We start from the raw sequence: 12894 nt of genomic DNA, 5'->3' as shown, positions 1-12894 counted from the left end.
TCTGATGGGCTAAGTTTTAGATGATAGAATTTATGACACAACATTAATGTCTTGAAGACAGGACTCAGGGAAGGGAGCAAAAGCACTGCAATCTTTGCCTTTCGTGAAAAGCGAGTCAACATAATTGTTTTTATTGTAATTTTGATAATTAGACTTGTGACAATGATTGTGAATTGCCGTATAGCAACCATTAGTAAAATTAAAAACAGATTCTTTATCCTCCAAGTTATTTCAAAAGGCAAGCAAAACAAAGTTCTGTTTATACTGAAAGGAGAACTAAATATATAAGAACAGCAAGGAAACCAAAAACAAAACCACAAAATAACATGACATTGGTCATAACAGTTATGACAATTACAAACTCCTATTAAAAGGCAAGGTTTGTGGGAGTGTAAACTGGTACAGTCCCTCTGTAGAACAATTTAACAGTGCATTGTAAAATTGAAAAAATGCATATCCTGTGAGCCAGTGATTCCATCTCAAGGCATATTCCCAACCACCATGCATATGAGGTTCACTAAAATACGTGCATAAGAGTGTTCACAGCAGCACATTTGAGATAATCCTAACCAAGAAAGACCAAAAGACCATCAACCATATTTGTTGTTCTTCAGTTGCCCAGTCATGTCTGACTCTTCATGACCCTGTGGACGGCAGCACGTCAAGTCTCCCTGTCCCTCACCATCTCCCGGAGTTTGCCCAAGTTCATGTCCATTGTATTGGTGATGCCATCCAGCCATCTCATCCTCTGATGCCCTCTTCTCCTTCTGCCCTCAATCTTTCCCAGCATCAGGGTCTTTTCCAAGAGTCAGCTGTTCATATCAGGCAACCAAAATATTGGAGCTTCAGCCTCAGCATAAGTCCTTCTAATGAGTATTCAGGATTGATTTCCTTTATGATTGACTAGCTTGATTGCCTTGCTGTCCAGGGGACTCTCCAGAGTCTTGCAAACCTATACTGTGATACATCACATGATAAAGTATTATGCAGCAATAAGAGTGAGTAAGGGCAGCTGCACCTACAAATGTGGACAAATCTCACAAACGTAATGTTGAGCAAAAGAGCCGAGACATGAAGTTGCACACATTATATAAATCCATTCAGATAAAATTCAAAACAATGTGAAGCCATCTGTGCTGTTAGAAATGGTGTCCTTGGTGAGGCCAGTGCCTGGAAGGAGGCAAGTTGAGAGTTTCTGGGTGTGCTTGATCTAAAGACTGTTTCCACAGCTCTGTTCACTTTATGAATATCCATCGATTTACAGTTTGTGTGCTTTCTGGATGTTTATTTTTAATAAAAACAGTTTTTTCTTTTTGGCTGTGACTCAGTTTTTGGGATCTTAGTTCCCTTACCAGGAATTAAACCCCAGGCCCTTGGCAGTGGAATGCTGAGTTCTAACCACTGGACTGCCAGGGAATTCCCAAACCACATTTTAAAAACAACACTCACTGACTTGCTATTTATAAGACAACACCTAGCACAAAATATAAGCAAAAAACTAAAAATAAGAGAATTTTAAAAGATCAGCTATCATTTCCTGAGCACTTATTACATGTCGGTGTCCCATTCTAAGTGCCTTTCTTATATTACTTTACAGTTGACCCTTAAACAGCACAAGTTTCAATCAACCACAGATTGTATAGTACTGTAATTTTTTACCCCACTGAGGCATTTAATTTGTATGAATATATTATAAACTGTATATATGAGCATACTTTTTTCTTCATATAATTTGATCCTAGACTATTAGATATGGGTAGATAGACACATATATGCTCAACTTTGTTTATAACATAAGGATACAGAAAGTTTAAAATAAAAGAATAGAAAAGCCAAAAATTGGTCTTTGAAAATACTTACAAAATTGATAAATCTCTAGTGAGACTGACTTTAAAAGGAAAAAAGGCAAATTATCAATGTCAAAATTGAAAAGGGAAATATCATTATTGATCTTTCAGACACTGAAAAGACAGAAGTATGTTATGAACAATTTTACAGCAGCACAATTGAAAATTTGAATGAAATGGATACATTCTTCTAAAAACAAACCTTATTAAATGAAAGAGAAACAGACCCTCACATCTATATACTTGCCATTCACAGCAAAGTTATGTGTGTGTGTTCATGCTCAGCCACTCAGTCATGTCCAAGTCTTTGCCACCCCATGGACTGCAGCCCACCAGGCTCCTCAGTCCATGGGATTTCCCAGGCAATAATTGAAGTGAATCGCCATTTCCTTCTTCAGGGGATCTTCCTGACCCAGGGATCAAATGGTCTCCTCCATTGGCAGGTGGATTCCTTAACAACTGCACCACTTGGGAAGCCCAACGAAGGTATGATACGTCACAGAGAGTAACAGTTCAACAAGTAGTTCTGAGACAATTTCCAAATAGAAAAAAATTAAATAACGCTGAATACTACCTCACACCAAATTTCCAGAATATTTGTAGATTCAAATGTGAAAGGCAACAAAATAAATCTAGAAGAGAATATAGATTAACTTCATAACCTCAGGGTAGAAAAAGATTTCTTAAATAGTTCTTAAAACCACAGACTCTTAACCACAGAGGAAAAGATTGATAAATGAGAGTTCCCTAAAATTAAGACTTCTTATTCATCAAAAAAGCAGGAGAATGAAAGGGTAAGCAACAGAGTGGGAGAGGTTATTTGCAACACATTTAACTCACAGTCCTATGAAGAACTCATAGAAATCAACATGAAAACACAGACAACCCATTGGTAAAATGCACAAGATACTTCACAAGAGTGTTCTCCAAATGGCCAATAAATATGTATGACAGTGCTTTACCTCCTTAATCAAAGAAATGCAAATTTAAAATCCCAATGTTACACAATTACAATCTCACCAGGATGGCTAACGTTAAAAGGATTGACAATACAAATGTAAGAAAAAATGTTTGCCACTGGAACTTTCATACACTGCAAATGGGATTATAAATTAATTAGTACCACCACCATGAAGCAGTTTAGCATCACCTATTAAAGCTGAAGAAGTGCATTCCTAGTGACTCAGCAATTCCACTCCAAATAGAAACATATGCACAGAAGGTGGTAGGATGTTCACAGGAGCACTAGCCAAAAGCAAGTGCATAATGAAGAAATAAGTCATGGGGTATTCGTATTATAGGATGCTATACAAAATGAAAATAAACTGCTCAAACAAAAAGAAGTATTTCATAAATACAATATTGAGCAAAGAAGCCAGACACAAAAGTATATATAATATATGATTAAATTTCTAGTATAAGTGAGAAAGGGCCTTGGTAATTTACAGTACATGCAAAGGAGTAATTTTACTATTTGATTATGGAATTTAACTTGCATAAGAAGAGAGGGTATGGGGGAGAATGGGGCAGTGAAAAGATGGGGATTGAGTTTCTAGGAAAAGTGAGCTGGAACCTCCGTGTATAGCTGTATTATTTAAAATAGCCAAGATATAGAAAAAACCTAAGTGACCATCAGTGGATGAATGGATAAAGAAATAATGAATGGAATATTATTCAGTCATAAGACAGGAAGAAATGTTGCCATTTGGGACAATATGGACGGAACTTGAAGGCATTACACTAAGTGAAATAAGTCAGAGAGAGAGAGACAAAGACTTACATGTCTCACTTACATGTGGAATCTTGGGGGAAAAAAAACAAGTTCATTAGATACAGAGAGCAGACAGAGGTGGGGAATGGGGTATCGGTGAAATAGATGAAAAGGGTCAAAAGGTACAAACTTCCAGTTATAAAATAAATACATCCTGGGGATGTCACGTGTCACATCGTGGCTACAGTTAACAATAATGTGTTGTATATTTGAAAGCTGCTAAAAGAATGAGTCTTAAAAGTTCTCATCACAGGGTGAAAAATTGTAACTGTGTGGTAATAGATGTTAACTCGATTTATTGGGGTGATATTTTGTAATATATACAAATGATTATGTATATATTATCATGCTATACAAATCATTGTACAAATGTACAAATCATTGTGTTGTACGCTTGTGACTAATATGATGTTATATGTCACATACTTCGGTGTTTTAAAAAGCAAGCTGGAGAGACAGGAGGTCTCAGAGAGTGCAGGGCCTGGAGGGGTCGTGGTGACTGGTATCGAGAAAGTCTAGAGAATGACCACAGAGGTGAGTGCAGATGGGGAGGGAAAGATGATATGGGGGGCTCAAGATTCTGAGAGGCCTGGGTATGGACGTGCCCATCAGTGTGTATGTTAAAAATCACCGAGAACCAAGACAAGAATGAACTTGAAGAGACTGACAGTGAGCTGGGAGCTCCAATTACTGAACCAAGTGATAATACAATATGAGGTTAAAGCTGAATGAATCTAGGCAGGATGTGGGGAATGGCCTGGAAGCATCAATGAGGGAAGAGGAGGACAGCTTCAGGCTCAGAAGTGCCAGGGTGCAAGAGGCGGGGCTTGGGAAGAGAATGACTGGGTAGCAGTGACCTGCGGGAGTGGATGTCCATGTTAAGCTTAGAACAAGAAGCCAAAGGGAGCATTCACAAATGAGGTAGAGGGTGTAGGGGTTTTCAAATGGCCAAGGGTTTGATGGGTTGAGGAGGGGTGGGAGACATGCTCAGGATATTGGAAGGGTAAAGCCATACAGAGATGAGGAGGGTAGGAGCAGAGAAGTGGCTTAGTTATCTGGGGTGTGAGTGAGCACAGCTGAAGTTACAATGAGACAAGTCCTCATAGACTGAAAAGAGATTTTGGTGGAAAGGCTGCCAGTGTTTTGTTTTTTTTTTGTTTTTTTTTTCAGTAGTAGTTAAATTACCTTGTTTAGTGTGTCAGCTTTCTGGGTTTTTTGGGGTTTTTTTTTCTGTTTTACAAATTTTAAATGTCATTTGCTTTGGAAATATAGACTTACTGATTTTCAAAATGTATTTTGATTTCCCTGTCTAAACCCTATTGAATTCTTATTTTTAATTAATTTTTACTGGAGTATAGTTGATTTGCAATGTTGTGTTGGTTTCAGGTGCATAGCAAAGTGAACCCATCATACATATACAGAGATTCACTCTTTTTTAAGATTCTTTACCTATGCAGATTATTACAGGGTGTTGAGTAGAGTTCCCTGGGCTATACAGTAGGTTTTTAATAGTAATCTATTTTATATATAGCAGTGCATATATGTCAATCTCAGTCTCCCAATTTATCTCTCCCCCTTTCCCTGTGTCGGTTTCCTTAGTGCTAATTTTCGTCTTGTGCTTTGGAATTTTTGTTTTGTTTATTTTCTTTTGTTGAGGGATGTGTGCGTGTGTGTGTGTGTGTGTGTGTGTGTGTGTGTGTGTGTGTGGTTGGCTCTCTGTGAGCTCACTCTCCTGTAGCAGGTTTATTGCTGTCTGCATCAAAGACCAGGTTTTCTTATTCAACAGAAATGGAGTCGGGGGGCTGGGGGCATGTGGTGAAGAGGCACCAGGCAGCTTAGACTTGGTTCTGGAGTTGCTCTCAGCTCCTTGGTCTGAGTTGCTTTCATCTCCATCCTGCCAGAGTGAACGACTACCCTCCTCCCAGCTGCGGCCCATACGTATGACCCCAGCTTTCTTAGACTCCTATCACTTGAGATGAAGCCCATCTCTGCTCCAGGTTCACCTGTGGAGCCTGGCTCCTGGCTCCCAGCCTTGAGGGCAAAAAGCTGCAAGGCAGGATGGGAAATACAGTGGCGTTACTACCAGATTCCTTACACTGAGTGGACCAAATTTCAGCTGGATCAAAGATGTGAAGGTAAAACGAGAACCTAAGTTTTAAAAAATAGTCCAAGTTGGGGAAGGTTTTTAGGAAAGGATTTTTTTTTAATTGAAAGATAAAAGGATCATACCATGAGTTAGGAGCTCTTACAAATCAAAGCTTTAATTGAGGTGAGACTGACATGTAACACTGTATTACTGGCAGAGGTACAACATAATGATTCAGTATTCGTAAATGTTGCAAAATGATCACAGTAAATCTAGTTAATATCCATCACTATATATAGACACACATTTTTTTCTTGTGATGAGAATTTTTAAGATCTATTCTTTCAGCAACTTTCAAATATACAGCACAGTATTATTAACCATGATCATTAGGTTGTATGTTTTATCCCAGTGACATTTATTTTATAACTGGAACTTTGTAGCTTTCAACTACCTTCACCCATTTTGCCCACTCACCACCCCCTGTCTCTGGCAACTACCTATCTGTTTCTGTGTCTACGAGTTCAAGATGTTTTTATTTTTTTTTAGATTTCACATGTAAGTGAGATCATATTCTTTGTTTTTCTCTGCCTCACTTACTTCACTTAACATTATGCCCTCAAATTCCATCCATGAGTCACAAATGGCAAGATTTCCCTCTCTTTTTATTTTTCCATTTCTTTTTAATTTTCCATTGTGTCTGTGTGTGTGTGTCACAGCTTCTTTATCTATTCATCCAATGATAGACACAGTTTATTTCCATGTCTTGGCTATTGTCAATAATGCTGCAGTGAACATGGGTACAGGTTTCTTTTCAAATTAGTGTTTTCATTTCCTTGCAAATCAAATATTTGAATGATCAAAATGCCCAATAGAGAAATCAATAAAATATACACCTTTCACAGAAAAAATACATGTATATATACTTATATATATAAAGAATCTAAGAACATCACTATGAAATAAAGGCAAATTAAAGCTATAACAGAGACTTCCCTGGTGGTCCAGTGGCTAAGACTCTGTGCTCCCAACGCAGGGGGCCCAGGTTCAATCCCTTGTCAGGGAACTAGATCCTGCATGCTGCAACTAAGACCCAGCATAGCCAAATACATAATTTTTTTTCTTACAAAAAGCTATAATAAATGCTATTTTCACTTGCCTACTGTCCCACAAGGTAAATTATCAGCTACTCCATGTTTGCATGGTGCTGACGTATCACAAATCAGATGGGTCAAAGAAATACTTAACATATTTAAAGATATTTATTTTTATATTTATTTATTTGGCTGCCCTGTGTCTTATTTATAGCATGTGGGATCTAGTTTCCTGATCAGAGATCGAACCTGGGCTCTCTGCATTGATAATGCAGAGTCTTAGCTACTGACTCACCAGGAAAATCCCTGCTTGACATATTTTTGATGTGTTCAGTGTCCCTGTGCATTTAAATATGCTGTTCCTTCTGAATAGAGGGACAATCCTTCAACCCTTTGTCATTAGATTTACATCTAACTCCAACTCATTCTTCAAAACTCAGCTCATCTCACCGTCTCCAGGAAGCCTTTCTGGATTACCATGACAACCACCCTAGTCTGATTAATTTCTCTTCTGGGTAATTTTTTTTTTTAATTTGATCATATTCTTGTCTCATTGATTTCAACTCTTGGTTTACTTGTTCTTTTTCTCAACTACTCTGTAAGAGCACCAAGTCTAGTTTGATTTTGCGTTCCCAAGGCCTCGCTCATTGGAAGCACTCAAAGATTCTTTGTTGGACGTATGAATGAAGAACTTGTTACTTCAAGGGGAGATCATATGTGCTTGATTTAGTGACTCTGGGTTATGTGTCAAGAACACTCCACTGGGAGGCAGTGTTGTGCAGTGAAAAGCTCTCAGCTTTGCATGTTTGCCTGGTTCCCACATCGCTCTCACCACCTTCTACCTGCCTGTTCCAGGGCCATAAATCTTCTTAAGACACCAGCAAAATAAGAAGAGTATTTTTCTTATAAGATTATCATGAGGATTAAAAATAATTAAGGTAGATTTAGGAAAAGTGTCCAGCATATTGTAGGTGTATTTATCATAAGGAGTGTATGTATGTTAGTCGCTCAGTAGTATCCAATTCTTTGTGACCCAATGGGTGGTAGCCCACCAGGCTCCTCTGTCCATGGAATTCTCCAGGGAAGAATACTGGAGTGGGTAGCCATTCCATTCTCCAGGAGATCTTCCCAACCCAGGGATCGAACCCGGATCTCCTGCATTGCAGGTGGATACTTTACCATCTGAGTCATCAGGGAAGCCCCTTATCATAAGATAATTCTCGATTTCTTGCTTATACGCTAATAGCCCCAATTGCAAGTAAAAGTCTAGTTCAAAGAAGTGTTCTTCAAAATAATGTTGCAAATTATGGTTTCCGAAAAGGCTGTCAGCCCATTTCTTACCTCTCTCAGAGGTCGTGGGGTTGCAGGGGTTCAGAGGTTCTCAGGCCTCCATGGCACTAGGAGTCCCACTGGGATTTAGGCAAGTCAAGGGCTTTAGTGACTATTACCGCCAGGCCCTGGTTCAGCTGTGCGTGCTGACTGCACACAGACTTTTACACACTGGCCTGGGAAACAAGCCACTATCTATAAGTCTGTTTCTATGGGGAAAGGCTTTCTGTGTTCCAAACCACCCACATACTATTGAACTCCTGGAACACAACCTATTGGTCAGCTGGGACCAGCTGACTGGGTTTATATGGCTAGGCAGCAGCTAGAGTGACTACACAATGTTGATCCAATAGTCACAAATTCTCTCCAGTGACTAATCTAGCTGTGGTCTCCACAACTGAAGAGGAATTTTAAAAACACTGGAGAGGATTCTACAAAGAACCACAAAAATGGTTAAAGAGCTGCAGGAAAATCTAGTCTGATCTTTATCGTGTCCAGAGGATTCCAGAAACTACCCCCGTGATGCAAGCGAGTGTGTGTTCTGTCGCTCTGTCCTATCTGACTCTTTGCAACCCTGTGGACTGTACGCTGCCAGGCTCCTCTGTCCATGGGATTCCTGAGGCAAGAATACTGGAGCAGGTTTCTACTTCCTCCTTCAGGGGAATTTCCTGACCCTGAGATCGAACCCACGTCCCCTGCATTTCCCACATTACGGATGGATTCTTTACCACTGAGCCACTGGGGAAGCCCAATCCCTGCAATAATCACTCTCAAATGAAAAAAAGTGTTTGATTCTGCACTGTGTCAAATACCTTTATCATTTGCTGATTGATTATAAATTCATAGGGAAGGGAGCTGAAGTTCGTCGAGCACTCACCTTGGAATCAGAAGGCCTCTTCCATACAGTTCTTAAGTTTATTCTCAGAGACACCCTGCCAGACAGACATTATGATGTCTGTTTCACAGATGAGAAAACTGAGACTCAACAAGATTAATTTGCCAAAAATTTTATAGCTAATCATACAGAACCAGAGGTCAAATTGCCAACATCTGTTGGATCATCAAAAAAGCAAGAGAGTTCCAGAAATATACCTACTTCTGCTTTATTGACTATGCCAAAGCCTTTGACTGTGTGGATCACAATAAGCTGTGGAAAATTCATAAAGAGATGGGAATACCAGACCATCTGACCTGCCTCCTGAGAAATCTGTATGCAGATCAAGAAGCAACAGTTAGAACTGGACATGGAACAACAGACTGGTTCCAAATCAGGAAAGGAGTATGTCAAGGCTGTATATTGTCACCCTGCTTATTTAACTTCTATGCAGAGTACATCATGAAAAATGCTGGGCTGGGTGAAGCACAAGCTGGAATCAAGACTGCTGGGAGAAATATCAATAACTTCAGATATGCAGATGACACCACCCTTATGGCAGAAAGTGAAGAGGAACTAAAAAGCCTGTTGATGAAAGTGAAAGAGGAGAGTGAAAAAGCTGGCTTAAAACTCGACATTCAGAAAACTAAGATCATGGCACCTGGTCCCATCACTTCATGGCAAATAGATGGGGAAACAGTGGAAACAGTGTCAGAGTTTATTTTTTTGGGCTCCAAAATCACTGCAGATGGTGACTGCAGCCCTGAAATGAAAAGACACTTGCTCCTTGGAAGAAAAACTATGACCAACCTAGACAGCATATTCAAAAGCAGAGACATTACTTTGCCAACAAAGATCCGTCTAGTCAAAGCTATGGTTTTCCCAATAGTCATGTATGGATGTGAGAGCTGGACTATAAAGAAAGCTGAGCGTGGAAGAATTGATACTTTTGAACTGTGGTGTTGGAGAAGACCCTTGAGAGTCCCTTGGAAAAGAAGGAGATCCAACCAGTCCATCTTAAAGGAAATCAGTCTTGAATATTCATTGGAAGGACTGATGCTAAAGCTGAAACTCCAATACTTTGGCCACCTGATGCAAAGAGCTGACTCATTTGAAAAGACCCTGATGCTGGCAAAGATTGAAGGTGGGAGGAGAAGGGTACGACAGAGGATGAGATGGTTGGATGGCATCACCGACTCAATGGACATGAGCTTGAGTAAACTCCGGGAGTTGGTGATAGACAGGGAAGTCTGGCTTGCTGCAGTCCATGGGATCGCAAAGAGTCGGACATGACTGAGTGACTGAACTGAACTGAATCATATAGAACATAGATTCAAATCCAGGCCAGATTAATTTCAAAGTGTTTCCAACGATCAGTTTTCTACACGATTGCCAGAAAAATATATAAACTTTCTGAAATATCAACATGATCACGTCCATCCCCACAAATCACAGTGTGCTGGCCCCATGATGCTCCTGGGAACTGAGCCTCTCAGTATGGCAGACAGGACCCAGTGCCCTCGCTCCTGCAACCTACCTTGACTCCTGTCTCGCCCACTCTCCTCAGCCCCAGGTCTGTGTTCAGGTATTTTCCCATTTCTCTATTCCTCTGGATGTGTCCAGCCTCCAGGCTTTCACACAGGCCTTTTCTCCTGCTTTCTTCCCTTTTTTCTGCTATTAACCAACTTTTCTCTCCTTCCCACTGTGGACTTCAGCTCATACACGCCTTTCTTTGATGTCCTTCCTGGACCTTCAAGTACCACCTAGACAACCCCTCCCCATGGTCTCACAACAGGTTGCATTTTCCACATAATAGCATGTATTGCACTGAATTGTAACTGCATGTTGATTTAGCCTTAGACATCCCCTACCCAACACACACACACACACACACACACACACACACACACACCCCTGACTCAATTACCATTTGTTAAATAAATGTTGAATTATCACAGCACAGGTTATTTTTACAAACAAGAGTTTAAAAAATTGACACTTACATTTTCCTTTTCAAAAAAAGAGGATTTACAGTGATCCTGATCACAATACGGCTCTCTCTTGTTTTTGATGTTTTCTTGAGAGAAGGAAAAGTATAGCCACCAGTAGCATACTGGGAGTTATGTAAAACATCAGCATGCCCATGGGAGTGTGTACCCCAGTGGACATCATTCATCACCTGACTCATGGCAGAAAAGTGAGATGGTGAACCTTCCATCCCTTTGCTTCAGGAAGGACCCAGGGAATCCATAAATTTCAAAAGAACATTGATCTTTATCCTGTCCTCCAGAGAGAAATCTCCCATGCTATCTGGTGTCAAACAAGCCTTGGAGTTAGGAAATTCTTCCTTTTGCTTAACATTAATAAGCCCATTCTTTTTGTATTCTTGGCAACAGAGAAAACAGCCATCATCCTCTATGCCATGGCTCTTCTGAAGTCTGTGTTCAGCGCTGATGCTTCTCAAGTGACCCTGAAGCTTTTTCTCTCTAGGGTAAATAATCCCAGGTCTTTAGCCCTTCTTTGCTGGTCACTGAATGACTGTTTTGCTTTTCTCTGAACTCTCTCCACATTCTCTGAATCCCATTGAGCGATGGAGAATCAGAGCTGGCCCAGCTCCGTTACAGTTCTGATCTGTGCAGAGCTGTGTAGCAATTACCTCATGATACAGACATGCTTTTCATTTGCCACAGTTCTCTGCTTGCATTTTTTTTTTTTTTTCAATCAACAGAACTGCAGGGTTGTGACAATTCCTCCCGGTCAGCTGGCTATCCACTAAAGCTATACTTTTAATTTTCCAGCCAACTGCCTTTGAGTGGCTGGCACCTTGCCTTTGAACATGTTCCCTTTTCAACTCCAAGTGCATAATCCTGAATTTTTTTTTGCTGAACTGCATCCGGTCTATGTCCCATTATTTTAGTTGATCAGCATTGCCTTCTAGGACCATTGCAGCCTGCAGAGATCTTTCTGTTTGTGACACTTCAAGGTTTGGGTTTTTCGTTGCCTGCTTTGCATTTTCTGTTGATCAGTGCATTAGTCAGATTACATTAAATTATACTGCTATAAACAAACCATCTCCAAATCTCAGTGACTTAAAACTATAGTTTTGAGTTCTCTCTTCCACTCATACTACATTTCCTACATTGGTTATCAGAGGGACTCTGACCAATCAGAGTCACTCCACGGTCCAGGTTGGTCCATTTTGTTGTGCTACCACCTCAACTCAAGGCTTCTAGGTTGGCTGGGGCAGGGTCACAGAGCATGGAGAATGGAGGTATTTGGCATGTGTTTATTCCATCTAGAAGTGATACACATTGCTTATGCTACCATTTCTTTGATGCAAGCAAGTCATGTTCTTGTGACGCATTCCAAGGGAGATACGTGCCCCAAAGGACTGAAGAACCAGAGAGAAATCCTGGTACTCACAGAAGGTCTCCCACAGTCAATGAGATAGCAGCTTTTCTAAACACCTCAATCTCATCTTTTATTTCTGCAAGTATGCTCAGTTGCTCTGTTGTGTCTGACTCCTTGCAGCCCCATGGACTGTAGCCCACCAGGCTCCTCTGTCCATGGAATTTTCCAGGCAAGAATACTGGAGTGGGTTGCCATTTCCTTTTCTAGCCTGTGATTGAACCCGTGTCTCTTGCATCTCCTGAATTGGCAGGTGGATTCTTTACCACTAGCACCACCAGAATTTATTTCTGCATCATCCATAAATGCTTAGGGACTTGCAGATTCTGGATCTGTTTCTCGTCCACAAAAATAGAGGCAGTTTTGTTTTTTTTTCTTCCACGGTCTAGATTATACACGAAGATATTAGGTCCAAGACCAGATTCTGCAAAAAGCTACTAGCAGAATATCAAGGCTGAGTCATTGATAATGTTTTCTCTCTACAA

At 40.4% G+C, this 12894-nt stretch overlaps 1 non-coding gene across 1 annotated transcript; it reads left to right on the top strand.

The window, feature by feature from the left end:
* The first annotated feature begins 6697 nt into the window (after positions 1–6697).
* Positions 6698–6770, top strand: TRNAG-CCC (transfer RNA glycine (anticodon CCC)). The gene has a single exon. It is a non-coding gene; the product is annotated as a tRNA-Gly (tRNA).
* The last annotated feature ends 6124 nt before the right edge of the window (positions 6771–12894 follow it).

This window comes from Budorcas taxicolor, chromosome 14 (genome assembly GCF_023091745.1).
Source record: "Budorcas taxicolor isolate Tak-1 chromosome 14, Takin1.1, whole genome shotgun sequence".
Lineage (NCBI taxonomy): Eukaryota > Metazoa > Chordata > Mammalia > Artiodactyla > Bovidae > Budorcas > Budorcas taxicolor.
This window is presented reverse-complemented; position numbering and strand designations above follow the sequence as displayed.